Below are 22,162 nucleotides of genomic sequence, written 5' to 3' on the forward strand. Positions count from 1 at the left end.
GACTACCGTACTGTACTGTGTCTGCTGCTAATATAGACTGGTTGATAATGAGATGTAGTATGTATAAAGAAGAAAGAAAAAAAAACCACGGGTAGGTGGTATACAATTATGGATGGACTGCCGAGTGCCGACACAGAGGTAGCTACAGCCGTGGACTACCGTACTGTACTGTGTCTGCTGCTAATATAGACTGGTTGATAATGAGATGTAGTATGTATAAAGAAGAAAGAAAAAAAAAACACGGGTAGGTGGTATACAATTATGGACGGACTGCCGAGTTCCGACACAGAGGTAGCTACAGCCGTGGACTACCGTACTGTACTGTGTCTGCTGCTAATATAGACTGGATGATAATGAGATGTAGTATGTATAAAGAAGAAAAAAAAAACCACGGGTAGGTGGTATACAATTATGGACGGACTGCCGAGTGCCGACACAGAGGTAGCTACAGCCGTGGACTACCGTACTGTACTGTGTCTGCTGCTAATATAGACTGGTTGATAATGAGATGTAGTATGTATAAAGAAGAAAGAAAAAAAAACCACGGGTAGGTGGTATACAATTATGGATGGACTGCCGAGTGCCGACACAGAGGTAGCTACAGCCGTGGAATACCGTACTGTACTGTGTCTGCTGCTAATATAGACTGGATGATAATGAGATGTAGTATGTATAAAGAAGAAAAAAAAAACCACGGGTAGGTGGTATACAATTATGGATGGACTGCCGAGTGCCGACACAGAGGTAGCTACAGCCGTGGACTACCGTACTGTACTGTGTCTGCTGCTAATATAGACTGGATGATAATGAGATGTAGTATGTATAAAGAAGAAAGAAAAAAAAACCATGGGTAGGTGGTATACAATTATGGATGGACTGCCGAGTGCCGACACAGAGGTAGCTACAGCCGTGGACTACCGTACTGTACTGTGTCTGCTGCTAATATAGACTGGTTGATAATGAGATGTAGTATGTATAAAGAAGAAAGAAAAAAAAACCACGGGTAGGTGGTATACAATTATGGACGGACTGCCGAGTGCCGACACAGAGGTAGCTACAGCCGTGGACTACCGTACTGTACTGTGTCTGCTGCTAATATAGACTGGTTGATAATGAGATGTAGTATGTATAAAGAAGAAAGAAAAAAAAACCACGGGTAGGTGGTATACAATTATGGATGGACTGCCGAGTGCCGACACAGAGGTAGCTACAGCCGTGGACTACCGTACTGTACTGTGTCTGCTGCTAATATAGACTGGATGATAATGAGATGTAGTATGTATAAAGAAGAAAAAAAAAACCACGGGTAGGTGGTATACAATTATGGATGGACTGCCGAGTGCCGACACAGAGGTAGCTACAGCCGTGAACTACCGTACTGTGTCTGCTGCGACTGGATGATAAATAATGATATAAAAAATATATATATATCACTACTGCAGCCGGACAGGTATATATTATATAATGACGGACCTGCTGGACACTGTCTGTCAGCAGAATGAGTTTTTTATAGAATAAAAAAACACCACACAAGTCACACGACGAGTGTTTAACTTTTTCAGGCAATCACAATATAGTATACTATACTGGTGGTCAGTGTGGTCAGGTCACTGGTCAGTCACACTGGCAGTGGCACTCCTGCCTGCAGCAAAAGTGTGCACTGTTTAATTTTAATAATATGTATGTACTCCTGGCTCCTGCTATAACCTATAACTGCTCCCCAGTCTCCCCCACAATTAAGCTGTGTGAGCACAGTCAGATATTATACATAGATGATGCAGCACACTGGGCTGAGCACAGATATGGTATGTGACTGAGTCACTGTGTATCGTTTTTTTCAGGCAGAGAACGGATTATATTAAATAAAACTGCACTGGTGGTCACTGGTCAGTGGTCAGTCACTAGTAAACTCTGCACTCTCTAGTACTCCTAAGCTCCAGTAAATCAAGTGTCTCTGTCTCAATCTCACTCTCTCTCTTCTAATCTAAATGGAGAGGACGCCAGCCACGTCCTCTCCCTATCAATCTAAATGCACGTGTGAAAATGGCGGCGACGCGCGGCTCCTTATATAGAATCCGAGTCTCGCGATAGAATCCGAGCCTCGCGAGAATCCGACAGCGTCATGATGACGTTCGGGCGCGCTCGGGTTAACCGAGCAAGGCGGGAAGATCCGAGTCGCTCGGATCCGTGTAAAAAAAGCTGAAGTTCGGGCGGGTTCGGATTCCGAGGAACCGAACCCGCTCATCTCTATTAGTCACTCAATTGGATTTTTTTGCCAGCATATTTCTTTTTCTCTGCAACCCACTGCTAAATTGTGCTTCCTAGCTGTTTTTATAAAATCACTGAATCAAATCTAACTCTGATTACATCAGAGAAGGCCAGGTACCCTACACCATAACAGGGGGTTTGAAATTTTGACTTGTCTACTTAAAGATCACCAAAATCTGATCAAAAGGTCAATTACGTCCCTGGGTGGGATTGAACCACCAACCTTTTGGTTAATAGCCGAACACACTAACCGATTGCGCCACAGAGACACTTTGCAAAAAGTACATACTGACAAAGGCTAATAAGCATTTATCTAGAACAGGCCTGGCCAACCTGTGGCTCTCCAGATGTTGTGAAACTACACATCCCAGCATGCCCTGCCACAGTTTTAACTTTCCCTAATAGCAAAACTGTGGCAAAGCATGATGGGACTTGTAGTTTTACAACAGCTGGAGAGCCACAGGTTGGCCAGGCCTGATCTAGAACGTTTCCTAGAAAAACTTTAAAAAGTCAATAATCTGGAGAGTTTTTGTAAGATGTTTCTTCCACCAACCAACGAAGAAACACATTGGTACTTTTCCATGATGAGTGAGTGCTTCAGGTTCTCTTGCACTTACATGTGCAGCAGAGTACTGCAATGGAAGCATGCTGGGCCCATAACCCAGAGGTAGGCAGATTGAAACTATCCTTTGCTATATGCATTTTTTTTTTGTTAATTAAAGTAATCCAAAACTGGGATTGATATTTTGGTTCTTTTATTTTTACTTAAAGTACAATAACTTTTACCATTTTAATTTGTTTTAATAGTATATTGACAGTATTGTTTTCTTTCAAAAATCCACTTAATTTTCTTTACCCTATTATTAAAATGGTAATTGACAAAAACAAACTACATTGTCACCAGAAGAGCAATACAAAATGTACAAGTGATATATTAAAATCATCTTTTCAGCTTGAATTTCAATGATGCATTGGGGCAACGATTTTGTTAGCAACATCTTCACCCTTAAATAAAGATTTTCTTAATTCCTTACCTGTGTGCTAATTAGATATCACCTTGTTTTCACATTAAACAGACTTCCACATGAGAAAGCAGCAAGGATGCAGTGGCGTTAATGTTTCCTGGTGTCAACCCGTATTATTTCAGTAGACATTGAAATGAGGATGCATCTTGCTGCCTTTCCAATGAAGCAAGTTTAATTTAGTAATAGGTGAAAAACCATCCTTACAAAGGTGTTAATCAGAGACTTGGCTTTGTGGACACTTTTCAGGAGAACAAATTTGTTAGCATAAAAATAAAGCCAGAAAATGAAGAGCTGTTTAATCACTCAATTGGATTTTTTTGCCAGCATATTTCTTTTTCTCTGCAACCCACTGCTAAATTGTGCTTCCTAGCTGTTTTTATAAAATCACTGAATCAAATCTAACTCTGATTACATCAGAGAAGGCCAGGTACCCTACACCATAAGAGGGGGTTTGAAATTTTGACTTGTCTACTTAAAGATCACCAAAATCTGATAACAAGGTCAATTACGTTCCTGGGTGGGATTGAACTTGGTCGGCTCTCGTATAATTCAGATCTCTTTGTCTCAGGTCTCTCTCCAGCCTAGTTTGCTGTCTGTTTCCACTTCTCTTTTCTTGAGCCGCTCCCTTCTATGCCCTTGCGCACTATCCTGACTTCTCTCGTCTGCTTACTTTGTGCATTCCAACGCACAATGCAAAAGGCCGCCATGCCCTGCATACCCCTTTTCTCTTTTCATGTGCAGATGAGGGTTCCAGCCAACTTTGGCCCACTGCTTGGATGACATCACCATATGCAAATCCATCTGCTGCAGGCCTTCCCCCAGGAATGCTTGTACTAGTTGTTGCATTTGGTTTGTTGTTTGGGGGTGCTTCAGTATTAGGCAGCCTTCTGCCCTCCCATGTTCATCTGAAAATATGTGTTCTCCCTGCAGTTGTTGTCCCCAGATGAGAGTTCCCTTGTGCTGCCTCAGTTGAATCTCCTTTACTTGACAGAGATGTGCCTGAGCAGCGGCCCTCCCCAGCCCTATCCCAAATCATACTTATTTTGCATAGGAGATACCATGGTCATGAAGATTGTTCTCCCAGGGTGAGGTTCATTCATTGCATTCTGGGTATGCTGACCCCTGTGATTTCCCCAAATGTGGGAAACTCGACTGCATTATTTGTGGTAGTGGGGGACTGTGTTTGTGCTTTTCTCTGGTCAGCTCTGGTAAAAGTCAGATTTCTTTGCCTCAGATCTTCCTCTAGCCTTGTTCTTCTTTTGAGAGTTCTCTTGTGCTGTCTCAGTTGGATCTCCTTCACTTGACAGGGGGGTGCCCGAGCAGCGACCCTCCCCAGCTCTAGCCCAACTCCTACTTACCTGCCAAGTGAGATACTATGATCATGAAGGTGCTTCTCCCAGGGCAAGGCTTACCCATTGCACTCTGGGTGTGTTGCTCCTGCGATTTCCCCAAATGTGGGACACTTGACTGCATAATTTGTGTTTCCCCTGGTCGGCTCTGAGATAATTCAGATCTCTTTGTCTCAGGTCTCTCTCCAGCCTAGTTTGCTCTCTGTTTCCACTTCTCTTTTCTTGAGCCGCTCCCTTCTATGCCCTTGCGCACTATCCTGACTTTTCCCGTCTGCTTACTTTGTGCATTCCAACGCACAATGCGAACTACAGGTAGTGCTGCAGGGCCCACACCCTTTTACTTGCCTTACAGAGGAGCTCTGGAGCTGTTACAGTGCCCAAGCTGCTGCAAGAAATCAGCTTGAATGCTTAAGGGGCTGGGGCATAGCACTCATGAGCACCACACCGAAGGAGGGTGGAGGTGTTTAATGCGAACTAGGGGTCATCCAAGCGCCGCAAAAGGCCGCCATGCCCTGCACACCCCTTTTCTCTTTTCATATGCAGACGAGGGTTGAAGCCAACTTTGACCCACTGCTTGGATGACATCACCATATGCAAATCCATCTGCTGCAGGCCTTCCCCCAGGAATGCTTGTACTAGTTGTTGCATTTGGTTTGTTGTTTGGGGGTGCTTCAGTATTAGGCAGCCTTCTGCCCTCCCATGTTCATCTGAAAATATGTGTTCTCCCTGCAGTTGTTGTCCCCAGATGAGAGTTCCCTTGTGCTGCCTCAGTTGAATCTCCTTTACTTGACAGAGATGTTCCTGAGCAGCGGCCCTCCCCAGCCCTATCCCAAATCATACTTATTTTGCATAGGAGATACCATGGTCATGAAGATTGTTCTCCCAGGGTGAGGTTCATTCATTGCATTCTGGGTATGCTGACCCCTGTGATTTCCCCAAATGTGGGAAACTCGACTGCATTATTTGTGGTAGTGGGGGACTGTGTTTGTGCTTTCCTCTGGTCAGCTCTGGTAAAAGTCAGATTTCTTTGTCTCAGATCTTCCTCTAGCCTTGTTCTTCTTTCGAGAGTTCCCTTGCGCTGCCTCAGTTGGATCTCCTTCACTTGACATGGGGGTGCCCGAGCAGCGACCCTCCCCAGCTCTAGCCCAACTCCTACTTACATGCCAGGTGAGATACTATGATCATGAAGGTGCTTCTCCCAGGGCAAGGCTCACCCATTGCACTCTGGGTGTGCTGCTCCTGCGATTTCCCCAAATGTGGGAAACATGACTGCATAATTTTTGTTTCCCTTGGTCGACTCTTGTATAATTCAGATCTCTTTGTCTCAGGTCTCTCTCCAGCCTAGTTTGCTGTCTGTTTCCACTTCTCTTTTCTTGAGCCGCTCCCTTCTATGCCCTTGCGCATTATCCTGACTTTTCCCGTCTGCTTACTTTGTGCCTTCCAATGCACAATGCAAACTACAGGTAGTGCTGCAGGGCCCACACCCTTTTACTTGCCTTACAAAGCAGCTCTGGAGCTGTTACAGTGCCCAGCTGCTGCAAGAAATCAGCTTGAATGCTTAAGGGGCTGGGGCATAGCCAACATGAGCCCCACACCGAAGGAGGGTGGGGGTGTTTAATGCGAACTAAGGGTCATCCAAGCGCCGCAAAAGGCCGCCATGCCCTGCATACCCCTTTTCTCTTTTCATATGCAGATGAGGGTTCCAGCCAACTTTGGCCCACTGCTTGGATGACATCACTGTATGCAAATGCGTCTTCTGCAGACCTTCCCCCAGGAATGCTTGTACTAGTTGTTGCATTTGGTTTGTTGTTTGGGGGTGCTTCAGTATTAGGCAGCCTTCTGCCCTCCCATGTTCATCTGAAAATATGTGTTCTCCCTGCAGTTGTTGTCCCCAGATGAGAGTTCCCTTGTGCTGCCTCAGTTGAATCTCCTTTACTTGACAGAGATGTGCCTGAGCAGCGGCCCTCCCCAGCCCTATCCCAAATCATACTTATTTTGCATAGGAGATACCATGGTCATGAAGATTGTTCTCCCAGGGTGAGGTTCATTCATTGCATTCTGGGTATGCTGACCCCTGTGATTTCCCCAAATGTGGGAAACTCGACTGCATTATTTGTGGTAGTGGGGGACTGTGTTTGTGCTTTCCTCTGGTCAGCTCTGGTAAAAGTCAGATTTCTTTGTCTCAGATATTCCTCTAGCCTTGTTCTTCTTTTGAGAGTTCTCTTGTGCTGTCTCAGTTGGATCTCCTTCACTTGACAGGGGGGTGCCCGAGCAGCGACCCTCCCCAGTTCTAGCCCAACTCCTACTTACCTGCCAGGTTAAATACTATGATCATGAAGGTGCTTCTCCCAGGGCAAGGCTCACCCATTGCTCTCTGGGTGTGTTGCTCCTGCGATTTCCCCAAATGTGGGACACTTGACTGCATAATTTGTGTTTCCCCTGGTCGGCTCTCGTATAATTCAGATCTCTTTGTCTCAGGTCTCTCTCCAGCCTAGTTTGCTGTCTGTTTCCACTTCTCTTTTCTTGAGCCGCTCCCTTCTATGCCCTTGCGCACTATCCTGACTTCTCCCGTCTGCTTACTTTGTGCATTCCAACGCACAATGCGAACTACAGGTAGTGCTGCAGGGCCCACACCCTTTTACTTGCCTTACAGAGCAGCTCTGGAGCTGTTACAGTGCCCAGCTGCTGCAAGAAATCAGCTTGAATGCTTAAGGGGCTGGGGCATAGCCAACATGAGCCCCACACCGAAGGAGGGTGGAGGTGTTTAATGCGAACTAGGGGTCATCCAAGCGCCGCAAAAGGCCGCCATGCCCTGCACGCCCCTTTTCTCTTTTCATATGCAGACGAGGGTTGAAGCCAACTTTGACCCACTGCTTGGATGACAGAACCATATGCAAATCCATCTGCTGCAGGCCTTCCCCCAGGAATGCTTGCACTAGTTGTTGCATTTGGTTTGTTGTTTGGGGGTGCTTCAGTATTACGCAGCCTTCTGCCCTCCCATGTTCATCTGAAAATATGTGTTCTCCCTGCAGTTGTTGTCCCCAGATGAGAGTTCCCTTGTGCTGCCTCAGTTGAATCTCCTTTACTTGACAGAGATGTGCCTGAGCAGCGGCCCTCCCCAGCCCTATCCCAAATCATACTTATTTTGCATAATAGATACCATGGTCATGAAGATTGTTCTCCCAGGGTGAGGTTCATTCATTGCATTCTGGGTATGCTGACCCCTGTGATTTCCCCAAATGTGGGAAACTCGACTGCATTATTTGTGGTAGTGGGGGACTGTGTTTGTGCTTTTCTCTGGTCAGCTCTGGTAAAAGTCAGATTTCTTTGCCTCAGATCTTCCTCTAGCCTTGTTCTTCTTTTGAGAGTTCTCTTGTGCTGTCTCAGTTGGATCTCCTTCACTTGACAGGGGGGTGCCCGAGCAGCGACCCTCCCCAGCTCTAGCCCAACTCCTACTTACCTGCCAAGTGAGATACTATGATCATGAAGGTGCTTCTCCCAGGGCAAGGCTTACCCATTGCACTCTGGGTGTGTTGCTCCTGCGATTTCCCCAAATGTGGGACACTTGACTGCATAATTTGTGTTTCCCCTGGTCGGCTCTCGTATAATTCAGATCTCTTTGTCTCAGGTCTCTCTCCAGCCTAGTTTGCTGTCTGTTTCCACTTCTCTTTTCTTGAGCCGCTCCCTTCTATGCCCTTGCGCACTATCCTGACTTCTCCCGTCTGCTTACTTTGTGCATTCCAACGCACAATGCGAACTACAGGTAGTGCTGCAGGGCCCACACCCTTTTACTTGCCTTACAGAGCAGCTCTGGAGCTGTTACAGTGCCCAGCTGCTGCAAGAAATCAGCTTGAATGCTTAAGGGGCTGGGGCATAGCCAACATGAGCCCCACACCGAAGGAGGGTGGAGGTGTTTAATGCGAACTAGGGGTCATCCAAGCGCCGCAAAAGGCCGCCATGCCCTGCACGCCCCTTTTCTCTTTTCATATGCAGACGAGGGTTGAAGCCAACTTTGACCCACTGCTTGGATGACAGAACCATATGCAAATCCATCTGCTGCAGGCCTTCCCCCAGGAATGCTTGCACTAGTTGTTGCATTTGGTTTGTTGTTTGGGGGTGCTTCAGTATTAGGCAGCCTTCTGCCCTCCCATGTTCATCTGAAAATATGTGTTCTCCCTGCAGTTGTTGTCCCCAGATGAGAGTTCCCTTGTGCTGCCTCAGTTGAATCTCCTTTACTTGACAGAGATGTGCCTGAGCAGCGGCCCTCCCCAGCCCTATCCCAAATCATACTTATTTTGCATAGGAGATACCATGGTCATGAAGATTGTTCTCCCAGGGTGAGGTTCATTCATTGCATTCTGGGTATGCTGACCCCTGTGATTTCCCCAAATGTGGGAAACTCGACTGCATTATTTGTGGTAGTGGGGGACTGTGTTTGTGCTTTCCTCTGGTCAGCTCTGGTAAAAGTCAGATTTCTTTGTCTCAGATCTTCCTCTAGCCTTGTTCTTCTTTCGAGAGTTCCCTTGCGCTGCCTCAGTTGGATCTCCTTCACTTGACAGGGGGGTGCCTGAGCAGTGACCCTCCCCAGCTCTAGCCCAACTCCTACTTACCTGCCAGGTGAGATACTATGATCATGAAGGTGCTTCTCCCAGGGCAAAGCTCACCCATTGCACTCTGGGTGTGCTGCTCCTGCGATTTCCCCAAATGTGGGAAACTTGACTGCATAATTTTTGTTTCCCTTGGTCGGCTCTCGTATAATTCAGATCTCTTTGTCTCAGGTCTCTCTCCAGCCTAGTTTGCTGTCTGTTTCCACTTCTCTTTTCTTGAGCCGCTCCCTTCTATGCCCTTGCGCACTATCCTGACGTCTCCCGTCTGCTTACTTTGTGCCTTCCAATGCACAATGCAAACTACAGGTAGTGCTGCAGGGCCCACACCCTTTTACTTGCCTTACAAAGCAGCTCTGGAGCTGTTACAGTGCCCAGCTGCTGTAAGAAATCAGCTTGAATGCTTAAGGGGCTGGGGCATAGCCAACATGAGCCCCACACCGAAGGAGGGTGGAGGTGTTTAATGCGAACTAGGGGTCATCCAAGCGCCGCAAAAGGCCGCCATGCCCTGCACGCCCCTTTTCTCTTTTCATATGCAGACGAGGGTTGAAGCCAACTTTGACCCACTGCTTGGATGACATCACCATATGCAAATCCATCTGCTGCAGGCCCTCCCCCAGGAATGCTTGCACTAGTTGTTGCATTTGGTTTGTTGTTTGGGGGTGCTTCAGTATTACGCAGCCTTCTGCCCTCCCATGTTCATCTGAAAATATGTGTTCTCCCTGCAGTTGTTGTCCCCAGATGAGAGTTCCCTTGTGCTGCCTCAGTTGAATCTCCTTTACTTGACAGAGATGTGCCTGAGCAGCGGCCCTCCCCAGCCCTATCCCAAATCATACTTATTTTGCATAATAGATACCATGGTCATGAAGATTGTTCTCCCAGGGTGAGGTTCATTCATTGCATTCTGGGTATGCTGACCCCTGTGATTTCCCCAAATGTGGGAAACTCGACTGCATTATTTGTGGTAGTGGGGGACTGTGTTTGTGCTTTTCTCTGGTCAGCTCTGGTAAAAGTCAGATTTCTTTGCCTCAGATCTTCCTCTAGCCTTGTTCTTCTTTTGAGAGTTCTCTTGTGCTGTCTCAGTTGGATCTCCTTCACTTGACAGGGGGGTGCCCGAGCAGCGACCCTCCCCAGCTCTAGCCCAACTCCTACTTACCTGCCAAGTGAGATACTATGATCATGAAGGTGCTTCTCCCAGGGCAAGGCTTACCCATTGCACTCTGGGTGTGTTGCTCCTGCGATTTCCCCAAATGTGGGACACTTGACTGCATAATTTGTGTTTCCCCTGGTCGGCTCTCGTATAATTCAGATCTCTTTGTCTCAGGTCTCTCTCCAGCCTAGTTTGCTGTCTGTTTCCACTTCTCTTTTCTTGAGCCGCTCCCTTCTATGCCCTTGCGCACTATCCTGACTTCTCCCGTCTGCTTACTTTGTGCATTCCAACGCACAATGCGAACTACAGGTAGTGCTGCAGGGCCCACACCCTTTTACTTGCCTTACAGAGCAGCTCTGGAGCTGTTACAGTGCCCAGCTGCTGCAAGAAATCAGCTTGAATGCTTAAGGGGCTGGGGCATAGCCAACATGAGCCCCACACCGAAGGAGGGTGGAGGTGTTTAATGCGAACTAGGGGTCATCCAAGCGCCGCAAAAGGCCGCCATGCCCTGCACGCCCCTTTTCTCTTTTCATATGCAGACGAGGGTTGAAGCCAACTTTGACCCACTGCTTGGATGACAGAACCATATGCAAATCCATCTGCTGCAGGCCTTCCCCCAGGAATGCTTGCACTAGTTGTTGCATTTGGTTTGTTGTTTGGGGGTGCTTCAGTATTAGGCAGCCTTCTGCCCTCCCATGTTCATCTGAAAATATGTGTTCTCCCTGCAGTTGTTGTCCCCAGATGAGAGTTCCCTTGTGCTGCCTCAGTTGAATCTCCTTTACTTGACAGAGATGTGCCTGAGCAGCGGCCCTCCCCAGCCCTATCCCAAATCATACTTATTTTGCATAGGAGATACCATGGTCATGAAGATTGTTCTCCCAGGGTGAGGTTCATTCATTGCATTCTGGGTATGCTGACCCCTGTGATTTCCCCAAATGTGGGAAACTCGACTGCATTATTTGTGGTAGTGGGGGACTGTGTTTGTGCTTTCCTCTGGTCAGCTCTGGTAAAAGTCAGATTTCTTTGTCTCAGATCTTCCTCTAGCCTTGTTCTTCTTTCGAGAGTTCCCTTGCGCTGCCTCAGTTGGATCTCCTTCACTTGACAGGGGGGTGCCCGAGCAGTGACCCTCCCCAGCTCTAGCCCAACTCCTACTTACCTGCCAGGTGAGATACTATGATCATGAAGGTGCTTCTCCCAGGGCAAAGCTCACCCATTGCACTCTGGGTGTGCTGCTCCTGCGATTTCCCCAAATGTGGGAAACTTGACTGCATAATTTTTGTTTCCCTTGGTCGGCTCTCGTATAATTCAGATCTCTTTGTCTCAGGTCTCTCTCCAGCCTAGTTTGCTGTCTGTTTCCACTTCTCTTTTCTTGAGCCGCTCCCTTCTATGCCCTTGCGCACTATCCTGACGTCTCCCGTCTGCTTACTTTGTGCCTTCCAATGCACAATGCAAACTACAGGTAGTGCTGCAGGGCCCACACCCTTTTACTTGCCTTACAAAGCAGCTCTGGAGCTGTTACAGTGCCCAGCTGCTGCAAGAAATCAGCTTGAATGCATAAGGGGCTGGGGCATAGCCAACATGAGCCCCACACCGAAGGAGGGTGGAGGTGTTTAATGCGAACTAGGGGTCATCCAAGCGCCGCAAAAGGCCGCCATGCCCGGCACGCCCCTTTTCTCTTTTCATATGCAGACGAGGGTTGAAGCCAACTTTGACCCACTGCTTGGATGACATCACCATATGCAAATCCATCTGCTGCAGGCCCTCCCCCAGGAATGCTTGCACTAGTTGTTGCATTTGGTTTGTTGTTTGGGGGTGCTTCAGTATTACGCAGCCTTCTGCCCTCCCATGTTCATCTGAAAATATGTGTTCTCCCTGCAGTTGTTGTCCCCAGATGAGAGTTCCCTTGTGCTGCCTCAGTTGAATCTCCTTTACTTGACAGAGATATGCCTGAGCAGCGGCCCTCCCCAGCCCTATCCCAAATCATACTTATTTTGCATAATAGATACCATGGTCATGAAGATTGTTCTCCCAGGGTGAGGTTCATTCATTGCATTCTGGGTATGCTGACCCCTGTGATTTCCCCAAATGTGGGAAACTCGACTGCATTATTTGTGGTAGTGGGGGACTGTGTTTGTGCTTTTCTCTGGTCAGCTCTGGTAAAAGTCAGATTTCTTTGCCTCAGATCTTCCTCTAGCCTTGTTCTTCTTTTGAGAGTTCTCTTGTGCTGTCTCAGTTGGATCTCCTTCACTTGACAGGGGGGTGCCCGAGCAGCGACCCTCCCCAGCTCTAGCCCAACTCCTACTTACCTGCCAAGTGAGATACTATGATCATGAAGGTGCTTCTCCCAGGGCAAGGCTTACCCATTGCACTCTGGGTGTGTTGCTCCTGCGATTTCCCCAAATGTGGGACACTTGACTGCATAATTTGTGTTTCCCCTGGTCGGCTCTCGTATAATTCAGATCTCTTTGTCTCAGGTCTCTCTCCAGCCTAGTTTGCTGTCTGTTTCCACTTCTCTTTTCTTGAGCCGCTCCCTTCTATGCCCTTGCGCACTATCCTGACTTTTCCCGTCTGCTTACTTTGTGCATTCCAACGCACAATGCGAACTACAGGTAGTGCTGCAGGGCCCACACCCTTTTACTTGCCTTACAGAGGAGCTCTGGAGCTGTTACAGTGCCCAGCTGCTGCAAGAAATCAGCTTGAATGCTTAAGGGGCTGGGGCATAGCACTCATGAGCCCCACACCGAAGGAGGGTGGAGGTGTTTAATGCGAACTAGGGGTCATCCAAGCGCCGCAAAAGGCCGCCATGCCCTGCACACCCCTTTTCTCTTTTCATATGCAGACGAGGGTTGAAGCCAACTTTGACCCACTGCTTGGATGACATCACCATATGCAAATCCATCTGCTGCAGGCCTTCCCCCAGGAATGCTTGTACTAGTTGTTGCATTTGGTTTGTTGTTTGGGGGTGCTTCAGTATTAGGCAGCCTTCTGCCCTCCCATGTTCATCTGAAAATATGTGTTCTCCCTGCAGTTGTTGTCCCCAGATGAGAGTTCCCTTGTGCTGCCTCAGTTGAATCTCCTTTACTTGACAGAGATGTGCCTGAGCAGCGGCCCTCCCCAGCCCTATCCCAAATCATACTTATTTTGCATAGGAGATACCATGGTCATGAAGATTGTTCTCCCAGGGTGAGGTTCATTCATTGCATTCTATGTATGCTGACCCCTGTGATTTCCCCAAATGTGGGAAACTCGACTGCATTATTTGTGGTAGTGGGGGACTGTGTTTGTGCTTTCCTCTGGTCAGCTCTGGTAAAAGTCAGATTTCTTTGTCTCAGATCTTCCTCTAGCCTTGTTCTTCTTTCGAGCGTTCCCTTGCGCTGCCTCAGTTGGATCTCCTTCACTTGACAGGGGGGTGCCCGAGCAGCGACCCTCCCCAGCTCTAGCCCAACTCCTACTTACCTGCCAGGTGAGATACTATGATCATGAAGGTGCTTCTCCCAGGGCAAGGCTCACCCATTGCACTCTGGGTGTGCTGCTCCTGCGATTTACCCAAATGTGGGAAACTTGACTGCATAATTTTTGTTTCCCTTGGTCGGCTCTCGTATAATTCAGATCTCTTTGTCTCAGGTCTCTCACCAGCCTAGTTTGCTGTCTGTTTCCACTTCTCTTTTCTTGAGCCGCTCCCTTCTATGCCCTTGCGCACTATCCTGACTTCTCCCGTCTGCTTACTTTGTGCCTTCCAATGCACAATGCAAACTACAGGTAGTGCTGCAGGGCCCACACCCTTTTACTTGCCTTACAAAGCAGCTCTGGAGCTGTTACAGTGCCCAGCTGCTGCAAGAAATCAGCTTGAATGCATAAGGGGCTGGGGCATAGCCAACATGAGCCCCACACCGAAGGAGGGTGGAGGTGTTTAATGCGAACTAGGGGTCATCCAAGCGCCGCAAAAGGCCGCCATGCCCGGCACGCCCCTTTTCTCTTTTCATATGCAGACGAGGGTTGAAGCCAACTTTGACCCACTGCTTGGATGACATCACCATATGCAAATCCATCTGCTGCAGGCCCTCCCCCAGGAATGCTTGCACTAGTTGTTGCATTTGGTTTGTTGTTTGGGGGTGCTTCAGTATTACGCAGCCTTCTGCCCTCCCATGTTCATCTGAAAATATGTGTTCTCCCTGCAGTTGTTGTCCCCAGATGAGAGTTCCCTTGTGCTGCCTCAGTTGAATCTCCTTTACTTGACAGAGATATGCCTGAGCAGCGGCCCTCCCCAGCCCTATCCCAAATCATACTTATTTTGCATAATAGATACCATGGTCATGAAGATTGTTCTCCCAGGGTGAGGTTCATTCATTGCATTCTGGGTATGCTGACCCCTGTGATTTCCCCAAATGTGGGAAACTCGACTGCATTATTTGTGGTAGTGGGGGACTGTGTTTGTGCTTTTCTCTGGTCAGCTCTGGTAAAAGTCAGATTTCTTTGCCTCAGATCTTCCTCTAGCCTTGTTCTTCTTTTGAGAGTTCTCTTGTGCTGTCTCAGTTGGATCTCCTTCACTTGACAGGGGGGTGCCCAAGCAGCGACCCTCCCCAGCTCTAGCCCAACTCCTACTTACCTGCCAAGTGAGATACTATGATCATGAAGGTGCTTCTCCCAGGGCAAGGCTTACCCATTGCACTCTGGGTGTGTTGCTCCTGCGATTTCCCCAAATGTGGGACACTTGACTGCATAATTTGTGTTTCCCCTGGTCGGCTCTCGTATAATTCAGATCTCTTTGTCTCAGGTCTCTCTCCAGCCTAGTTTGCTGTCTGTTTCCACTTCTCTTTTCTTGAGCCGCTCCCTTCTATGCCCTTGCGCACTATCCTGACTTTTCCCGTCTGCTTACTTTGTGCATTCCAACGCACAATGCGAACTACAGGTAGTGCTGCAGGGCCCACACCCTTTTACTTGCCTTACAGAGGAGCTCTGGAGCTGTTACAGTGCCCAGCTGCTGCAAGAAATCAGCTTGAATGCTTAAGGGGCTGGGGCATAGCACTCATGAGCCCCACACCGAAGGAGGGTGGAGGTGTTTAATGCGAACTAGGGGTCATCCAAGCGCCGCAAAAGGCCGCCATGCCCTGCACACCCCTTTTCTCTTTTCATATGCAGACGAGGGTTGAAGCCAACTTTGACCCACTGCTTGGATGACATCACCATATGCAAATCCATCTGCTGCAGGCCTTCCCCCAGGAATGCTTGTACTAGTTGTTGCATTTGGTTTGTTGTTTGGGGGTGCTTCAGTATTAGGCAGCCTTCTGCCCTCCCATGTTCATCTGAAAATATGTGTTCTCCCTGCAGTTGTTGTCCCCAGATGAGAGTTCCCTTGTGCTGCCTCAGTTGAATCTCCTTTACTTGACAGAGATGTGCCTGAGCAGCGGCCCTCCCCAGCCCTATCCCAAATCATACTTATTTTGCATAGGAGATACCATGGTCATGAAGATTGTTCTCCCAGGGTGAGGTTCATTCATTGCATTCTATGTATGCTGACCCCTGTGATTTCCCCAAATGTGGGAAACTCGACTGCATTATTTGTGGTAGTGGGGGACTGTGTTTGTGCTTTCCTCTGGTCAGCTCTGGTAAAAGTCAGATTTCTTTGTCTCAGATCTTCCTCTAGCCTTGTTCTTCTTTCGAGCGTTCCCTTGCGCTGCCTCAGTTGGATCTCCTTCACTTGACAGGGGGGTGCCCGAGCAGCGACCCTCCCCAGCTCTAGCCCAACTCCTACTTACCTGCCAGGTGAGATACTATGATCATGAAGGTGCTTCTCCCAGGGCAAGGCTCACCCATTGCACTCTGGGTGTGCTGCTCCTGCGATTTACCCAAATGTGGGAAACTTGACTGCATAATTTTTGTTTCCCTTGGTCGGCTCTCGTATAATTCAGATCTCTTTGTCTCAGGTCTCTCACCAGCCTAGTTTGCTGTCTGTTTCCACTTCTCTTTTCTTGAGCCGCTCCCTTCTATGCCCTTGCGCACTATCCTGACTTCTCCCGTCTGCTTACTTTGTGCCTTCCAATGCACAATGCAAACTACAGGTAGTCCTGCAGGGCCCACACCCTTTTACTTGCCTTACAAAGCAGCTCTGGAGCTGTTACAGTGCCCAGCTGCTGCAAGAAATCAGCTTGAATGCTTAAGGGGCTGGGGCATAGCCAACATGAGCCCCACACCGAAGGAGGGTGGAGGTGTTTAATACGAACTAGGGGTCATCCAAGCGCCGCAAAAGGCCGCCATGCCCTGCACGCCCCTTTTCTCTTTTCATATGCAGACGAGGGTTGAAGCCAACTTTGACCCACTGCTTGGATGACATAACCATATGCAAATCAATCTGCTGCAGGCCTTCCCCCAGGAATGCTTGCACTAGTTGTTGCATTTGGTTTGTTGTTTGGGGGTGCTTCAGTATTAGGCAGCCTTCTGCCCTCCCATGTTCATCTGAAAATATGTGTTCTCCCTGCAGTTGTTGTCCCCAGATGAGAGTTCCCTTGTGCTGCCTCAGTTGAATCTCCTTTACTTGACAGAGATGTGCCTGAGCAGCGGCCCTCCCCAGCCCTATCCCAAATCATACTTATTTTGCATAGGAGATACCATGGTCATGAAGATTGTTCTCCCAGGGTGAGGTTCATTCATTGCATTCTAGGTATGCTGACCCCTGTGATTTCCCCAAATGTGGGAAACTTGACTGCATTATTTGTGGTAGTGGGGAACTGTGTTTGTGCTTTCCTCTGGTCAGCTCTGGTAAAAGTCAGATTTCTTTGTCTCATTTCTTCCTCTAGCCTTATTCTTCTTTCGAGAGTTCCTTTGTGCTGCCTCAGTTGGATCTCCTTCACTTGACAGGGGGGTGCTTGAGCAGCGACCCTCCCCAGCTCTAGCCCAACTCCTACTTACCTGCCAGGTGAGATACTATGATCATGAATGTGCTTCTCCCAGGGCAAGGCTCACCCATTGCACTCTGGGTGTGCTGCTCCTGCGATTTCCCCAAATGTGGGACACTTGACTGCATAATTTGTGTTTCCCCTGGTCGGCTCTCGTATAATTCAGATCTCTTTTTCTCAGGTTTCTCTCCAGCCTAGTTTGCTGTCTGTTTCCACTTCTCTTTTCTTGAGCCGCTCCCTTCTATGCCCTTGCGCACTATCCTGACTTCTCCCGTCTGCTTACTTTGTGCCTTCCAACACACAATGCGAACTACAGGTAGTGCTGCAGGGCCCACACCCTTTTACTTGCCTTACAGAGCAGCTCTGGAGCTGTTACAGTGCCAAGCTGCTGCAAGAAATCAGCTTGAATGCTTCAGGGGCAGGGGCATTGCCAACATGAGCCCCACACCAAAGGAGGGTGGGGGTATTTAATGCGAACTAAGGGTCATCCAAGCGCCGCAAAAGGCCGCCATGCCCTGCATACCCCTTTTCTCTTTTCATATGCAGATGAGGGTTCCAGCCAACTTTGGCCCACTGCTTGGATGACATCACTGTATGCAAATGCGTCTTCTGCAAACCTTCCCCCAGGAATGCTTGTACTAGTTGTTGCATTTGGTTTGTTGTTTGGGGGTGCTTTAGTATTAGGCAGCCTTCTGCCCTCCCATGTTCATCTGAAAATATGTGTTCTCCCAGCAGTTGTTGTCCCCAGATGAGAGTTCCCTTGTGCTGCCTCAGTTGAATCTCCTTTACTTGACAGAGATATGCCTGAGCAGCGGCCCTCCCCAGCCCTATCCCAAATCATACTTATTTTGCATAGGAGATACCATGGTCATGAAGATTCTTCTCCCAGGGTGAGGTTCATTCATTGCATTCTGGGTATGCTGACCCCTGTGATTTCCCCAAATGTGGGAAACTCGACTGCATTATTTGTGGTAGTGGGGGACTGTGTTTGTGCTTTCCTCTGGTCAGCTCTGGTAAAAGTCAGATTTCTTTGTCTCAGATCTTCCTCTAGCCTTGTTCTTCTTTCGAGAGTTCCCTTGTGCTGCCTCAGTTGGATCTCCTTCACTTGACAGGGGGGTGCCCGAGCAGCGACCCTCCCCAGCTCTAGCCCAACTCCTACTTACCTGCCAGGTGAGATACTATGATCAGGAAGGTGCTTCTCCCAGGGCAAGGCTCACCCATTGCACTCTGGGTGTGCTGCTCCTGCGATTTCCCCAAATGTGGGACACTTGACTGCATAATTTGTGTTTCCACTGGTCGGCTTTCATATAATTCAGATCTCTTTGTCTCAGGTCTCTCTCCAGCCTAGTTTGCTGTCTGTTTCCACTTCTTTTTTTTTGAGCCCCTCCCTTCTATACCCTTGTGCACTATCCTGACTTCTCCTCCTGTCTGCTTACTTTGTGCCTTCCAACGCACAATGCGAACTACAGGTAGTGCTGCAGGGCCCACACCCTTTTACTTGCCTTACAGAGCAGCTCTGGAGCTGTTACAGTGCCAAGCTGCTGCAAGAAATCAGCTTGAATGCTTCAGGGGCTGGGGCATTGCCAACATGAGCCCCACACCGAAGGAGGGTGGGGGTGTTTAATGTGAACTAGGGGTCATCCAAGCGCCGCAAAAGGCCGCCATGCCCTGCACGCCCCTTTTCTCTTTTCATATGCAGACGAGGGTTGAAGCCAACTTTGACCCACTACTTGGATGACACAACCATATGCAAATCCATCTGCTGCAGGCCTTCCCCCAGGAATGCTTGCACTAGTTGTTGCATTTGGTTTGTTGTTTGGGGGTGCTTCAGTATTAGGCAGCCTTCTGCCCTCCCATGTTCATCTGAAAATATGTGTTCTCCCTGCAGTTGTTGTCCCCAGATGTGAGTTCCCTTGTGCTGCCTCAGTTGAATCTCCTTTACTTGACAGAGATGTGCCTGAGCAGCGGCCCTCCCCAGCCCTATCCCAAATCATACTTATTTTGCATAGGAGATACCATGGTCATGAAGATTGTTCTCCCAGGGTGAGGTTCTATTCAAAATCGCAGTTGGTCCCAATGACGCGGTTGTTGTTTTTGGGAGTCATACTGGACACAGAAGAGGCTTTCTTCCAGTGGAAAGGCTATGGAGATCCAGAGTCTGGTCAAACAAATTCTAAAACCAGCAAGAGTGTTAATCCATCAATGCATTCTGTTGCTTGGAAAGATGGTTGCGGCCTACGAGGCCATTCAGTTTGGCAGGTTCCATGCCAGAGTGTTCCAGTGGGACCTGTTGGACAAGTGGTCCGGATCCCACCTACACATGCACCGGAGGATAATCCTGTCTTCCAAGACCAGAATCTCACTCCATTGGTGGCTGCACAGTTCTCACCTCCTAGAGGGGCGATGGTTCGGGATCCAGGACTGGATCCTAGGGACCACGGATGCAACCCTCCGAGGCTGGGGAGCAGTCACACAGGGGAAAACATCCAAGGAAGATGGTCAAGTCAGGAAAGTTGTCTCCACATAAATATTCTGGAGTTAAGGGCCATTTAATAACTGCAGACACAGTACGCACTGGGACGGGTGCCCAGCATCCTCTACGGACTAAGAGAAAAGGATTTACCGGTAGGTATTAAAATCCTATTTTCTCTAACGTCCTAGAGGATGCTGGGGACTCCGTAAGGACCATGGGGATAGACAGGCTCCGCAGGAGACATGGGTACTTTAAGAAAGACTTTAGTTCTTGGTGTACACTGGCTCCTCCCTCTATGCCCCTCCTCCAGACCTCAGTTTGATACTGTGCCCAGTGGAGACTGGATGCTTTCAGGAGCTCTCCTGAGCTTTCTGACAAAGTATTTTGTTAGGTTTTTAATTTTCAGGGAGCACTGCTGGCAACAGATTCCCTCATCGAGGGACTGAGGGGAGAGAAGCAGCCCTACTCTGAGTTGCAAGGTCCTGCTTCTTAGGCTACTGGACACCATTAGCTCCAGAGGGATTGGTACGCAGGATCTCACCATCGCCGTCCGTCCCAGAGCCGCGCCTCCGTCCCCCTTGCAGAGCCGGAGGATAGAAGCCGGGTGAGTATGAGAAGAAAAGAAGACTTCAGAGGTGGCAGAAGACTTCATGATCTTCACTGAAGTAACGCACAGCACTGCAGCTGTGCGCCATTGCTCCCATACAGCTCACACACTCCAGTCACTGCAGGGTGCAGGGCGCAGGGGGGGGGGGGGGGGCACCTGGGCAGCAATATAACCTCTTTTTGGCAAAAATATAACACATATACAGCTGGGCACTATATATATGTATGAGCCCCCACCAATTTTACAGTTTAAGCGGGACAGAAGCCCGCCGCCGAGGGTGCGGGGCTTCTCCCTCAGCACTCACCAGCGCCATTTTTTCTTCACAGCACCGCTGAGAGGAAGCTCCCCGGACTCTCCCCTGCTTATACCATAGTAGACAAGAGAGTTGAAAAGAGGGGGGGGGGGCACATAATTCGGCGCAAATTACATACAGCAGTACTACTGGGCAAACATTAAGTTACTGTGTATTCCTGGGTTATATAGCGCTGGGGTGTGTGCTGGCATACTCTCTCTCTGTCTCTCCAAAGGGCCTTGTGGGGAAACTGTCTTCAGAAAAAGCATTCCCTGTGTGTGTGGTGTGTCGGTACACGTGTGTCGACATGTCTGAGGAAGAAGGCTATATTAGAGAGGAGCAGGAGCAAATGAATGTGGTGTCTCCACCGACAGCTGATTGGATGGATATGTGGAATGTTTTAAATGCTAGTGTAAACTCATTGCACAAAAGATTAGACAAGGCTGAAGCTTTGGGACAGTCAGGGTCTCAACCCATGCCTGATCCTATGTTGCAGGGACTGTCAGGGTCTCATAAGCGCCCACTATCCCAGATTGTTGACACAGATACCGACACGGATTCTGACTCCAGTGTCGATTACGATGATGCAAAGTTACAGCCAAAATTGGCAAAATCCATTCGATATATGATTATGGCAATAAAAGATGTTTTGCACATCAGAGAGGAATCCCCTGTCCCTGACAAGAGGGTACATATGTACAAGGGAAAAAAGCCTGAGGTAACCTTTGAGGGGGTCACACGAGCTGAACGAGTTATGTGAAAAAGCTTGGGAATCTCCAGATAAAAGACTGCAGATTTCCAAAAGGATTCTTATGGCGTATCCTTTCCTATCAATGGATAGGTTACGATGGGAATCCTCCCCTAGGGTGGACAAAGCATTAACACGCTTATCCAAGAAGGTAGCCCTCCCGTCCCAGTATACGGCTACCCTCAAAGAGTCTGCTGACCGCAAACAGGAGATTACCCTGAAGTCCATTTATACACATTCAGGTACCTTACTCAGACCGGCAATTGCGTCGGCCTGGGTGTGTAGTGCTGTAGCGGCATGGACGGATACCTTATCTGAGGGGATGGATACCCTAGATAAGGATACTATTTTATTGACCCTGGGGCATATAAGAGATGCTGTCCTATATATGTGTGTATGCAAACTACAGGTGGTGCTGCAGGGCTCACACCCTTTTACTTGTCTTGTAGAGCAACTCTGGAGCTGTTACTGGGTCCAGCTGCTGCAAGAAATCAGCTTGAATGCTTCAGGGGCTGGGGCATGGCCAACATGAGCCCACACTGATGGGGGGTGGGGGTGTATAAAGCGATTTAGGCGTCATCCAAGCGCAACCCCACAAAGGCCGCCATGCCCTGCGTGACCCTTTTCTCTTTTCATATGCAGACGAGGGTTGCAGCCAACTATGCCCACTGCTTGGATGACATCACCATATTCAAATCCATCTGCTGCAGGCCTTCCCCCAGGAATGCTTGCACTAGTTGCTGCATTTGGTTT

General features: G+C 48.7%; 25 non-coding genes and 1 pseudogene across 25 annotated transcripts; all 26 read left to right on the forward strand.

The window, feature by feature from the left end:
• The first annotated feature begins 4,327 nt into the window (after positions 1-4,327).
• On the forward strand, positions 4,328-4,491 carry LOC135002346 (U1 spliceosomal RNA). Its single transcript, XR_010203554.1, has one exon. It is a non-coding gene; the product is annotated as a U1 spliceosomal RNA (small nuclear RNA).
• A 152-nt stretch (positions 4,492-4,643) lies between these two features.
• LOC135002341 (U1 spliceosomal RNA) lies at positions 4,644-4,785 on the forward strand (annotated as a pseudogene).
• Positions 4,786-5,478: 693 nt separating this feature from the next.
• Positions 5,479-5,642, forward strand: LOC135002320 (U1 spliceosomal RNA). The gene has a single exon (XR_010203529.1). It is a non-coding gene; the product is annotated as a U1 spliceosomal RNA (small nuclear RNA).
• Positions 5,643-5,794: 152 nt separating this feature from the next.
• LOC135002336 (U1 spliceosomal RNA) lies at positions 5,795-5,957 on the forward strand. The gene has a single exon (XR_010203546.1). It is a non-coding gene; the product is annotated as a U1 spliceosomal RNA (small nuclear RNA).
• Positions 5,958-6,628: 671 nt separating this feature from the next.
• Positions 6,629-6,792, forward strand: LOC135002331 (U1 spliceosomal RNA). Its single transcript, XR_010203541.1, has one exon. It is a non-coding gene; the product is annotated as a U1 spliceosomal RNA (small nuclear RNA).
• Positions 6,793-6,944: 152 nt separating this feature from the next.
• On the forward strand, positions 6,945-7,107 carry LOC135002343 (U1 spliceosomal RNA). The gene has a single exon (XR_010203552.1). It is a non-coding gene; the product is annotated as a U1 spliceosomal RNA (small nuclear RNA).
• A 671-nt stretch (positions 7,108-7,778) lies between these two features.
• Positions 7,779-7,942, forward strand: LOC135002325 (U1 spliceosomal RNA). Its single transcript, XR_010203535.1, has one exon. It is a non-coding gene; the product is annotated as a U1 spliceosomal RNA (small nuclear RNA).
• A 152-nt stretch (positions 7,943-8,094) lies between these two features.
• On the forward strand, positions 8,095-8,257 carry LOC135002337 (U1 spliceosomal RNA). Its single transcript, XR_010203547.1, has one exon. It is a non-coding gene; the product is annotated as a U1 spliceosomal RNA (small nuclear RNA).
• A 671-nt stretch (positions 8,258-8,928) lies between these two features.
• On the forward strand, positions 8,929-9,092 carry LOC135002342 (U1 spliceosomal RNA). Its single transcript, XR_010203551.1, has one exon. It is a non-coding gene; the product is annotated as a U1 spliceosomal RNA (small nuclear RNA).
• A 152-nt stretch (positions 9,093-9,244) lies between these two features.
• On the forward strand, positions 9,245-9,407 carry LOC135002332 (U1 spliceosomal RNA). Its single transcript, XR_010203542.1, has one exon. It is a non-coding gene; the product is annotated as a U1 spliceosomal RNA (small nuclear RNA).
• A 671-nt stretch (positions 9,408-10,078) lies between these two features.
• LOC135002326 (U1 spliceosomal RNA) lies at positions 10,079-10,242 on the forward strand. Its single transcript, XR_010203536.1, has one exon. It is a non-coding gene; the product is annotated as a U1 spliceosomal RNA (small nuclear RNA).
• A 152-nt stretch (positions 10,243-10,394) lies between these two features.
• LOC135002338 (U1 spliceosomal RNA) lies at positions 10,395-10,557 on the forward strand. Its single transcript, XR_010203548.1, has one exon. It is a non-coding gene; the product is annotated as a U1 spliceosomal RNA (small nuclear RNA).
• A 671-nt stretch (positions 10,558-11,228) lies between these two features.
• Positions 11,229-11,392, forward strand: LOC135002345 (U1 spliceosomal RNA). The gene has a single exon (XR_010203553.1). It is a non-coding gene; the product is annotated as a U1 spliceosomal RNA (small nuclear RNA).
• A 152-nt stretch (positions 11,393-11,544) lies between these two features.
• LOC135002333 (U1 spliceosomal RNA) lies at positions 11,545-11,707 on the forward strand. Its single transcript, XR_010203543.1, has one exon. It is a non-coding gene; the product is annotated as a U1 spliceosomal RNA (small nuclear RNA).
• Positions 11,708-12,378: 671 nt separating this feature from the next.
• LOC135002327 (U1 spliceosomal RNA) lies at positions 12,379-12,542 on the forward strand. Its single transcript, XR_010203537.1, has one exon. It is a non-coding gene; the product is annotated as a U1 spliceosomal RNA (small nuclear RNA).
• A 152-nt stretch (positions 12,543-12,694) lies between these two features.
• On the forward strand, positions 12,695-12,857 carry LOC135002339 (U1 spliceosomal RNA). The gene has a single exon (XR_010203549.1). It is a non-coding gene; the product is annotated as a U1 spliceosomal RNA (small nuclear RNA).
• Positions 12,858-13,528: 671 nt separating this feature from the next.
• LOC135002322 (U1 spliceosomal RNA) lies at positions 13,529-13,692 on the forward strand. The gene has a single exon (XR_010203531.1). It is a non-coding gene; the product is annotated as a U1 spliceosomal RNA (small nuclear RNA).
• Positions 13,693-13,844: 152 nt separating this feature from the next.
• On the forward strand, positions 13,845-14,007 carry LOC135002329 (U1 spliceosomal RNA). Its single transcript, XR_010203539.1, has one exon. It is a non-coding gene; the product is annotated as a U1 spliceosomal RNA (small nuclear RNA).
• A 671-nt stretch (positions 14,008-14,678) lies between these two features.
• LOC135002328 (U1 spliceosomal RNA) lies at positions 14,679-14,842 on the forward strand. The gene has a single exon (XR_010203538.1). It is a non-coding gene; the product is annotated as a U1 spliceosomal RNA (small nuclear RNA).
• A 152-nt stretch (positions 14,843-14,994) lies between these two features.
• LOC135002340 (U1 spliceosomal RNA) lies at positions 14,995-15,157 on the forward strand. The gene has a single exon (XR_010203550.1). It is a non-coding gene; the product is annotated as a U1 spliceosomal RNA (small nuclear RNA).
• Positions 15,158-15,828: 671 nt separating this feature from the next.
• LOC135002323 (U1 spliceosomal RNA) lies at positions 15,829-15,992 on the forward strand. Its single transcript, XR_010203533.1, has one exon. It is a non-coding gene; the product is annotated as a U1 spliceosomal RNA (small nuclear RNA).
• A 152-nt stretch (positions 15,993-16,144) lies between these two features.
• LOC135002330 (U1 spliceosomal RNA) lies at positions 16,145-16,307 on the forward strand. The gene has a single exon (XR_010203540.1). It is a non-coding gene; the product is annotated as a U1 spliceosomal RNA (small nuclear RNA).
• Positions 16,308-16,978: 671 nt separating this feature from the next.
• LOC135002324 (U1 spliceosomal RNA) lies at positions 16,979-17,142 on the forward strand. Its single transcript, XR_010203534.1, has one exon. It is a non-coding gene; the product is annotated as a U1 spliceosomal RNA (small nuclear RNA).
• Positions 17,143-17,294: 152 nt separating this feature from the next.
• LOC135002335 (U1 spliceosomal RNA) lies at positions 17,295-17,457 on the forward strand. The gene has a single exon (XR_010203545.1). It is a non-coding gene; the product is annotated as a U1 spliceosomal RNA (small nuclear RNA).
• A 671-nt stretch (positions 17,458-18,128) lies between these two features.
• On the forward strand, positions 18,129-18,292 carry LOC135002321 (U1 spliceosomal RNA). Its single transcript, XR_010203530.1, has one exon. It is a non-coding gene; the product is annotated as a U1 spliceosomal RNA (small nuclear RNA).
• Positions 18,293-18,444: 152 nt separating this feature from the next.
• On the forward strand, positions 18,445-18,607 carry LOC135002334 (U1 spliceosomal RNA). The gene has a single exon (XR_010203544.1). It is a non-coding gene; the product is annotated as a U1 spliceosomal RNA (small nuclear RNA).
• The last annotated feature ends 3,555 nt before the right edge of the window (positions 18,608-22,162 follow it).

This window comes from Pseudophryne corroboree, unplaced genomic scaffold, assembly GCF_028390025.1.
Source record: "Pseudophryne corroboree isolate aPseCor3 unplaced genomic scaffold, aPseCor3.hap2 scaffold_1774, whole genome shotgun sequence".
Taxonomy (NCBI): domain Eukaryota; kingdom Metazoa; phylum Chordata; class Amphibia; order Anura; family Myobatrachidae; genus Pseudophryne; species Pseudophryne corroboree.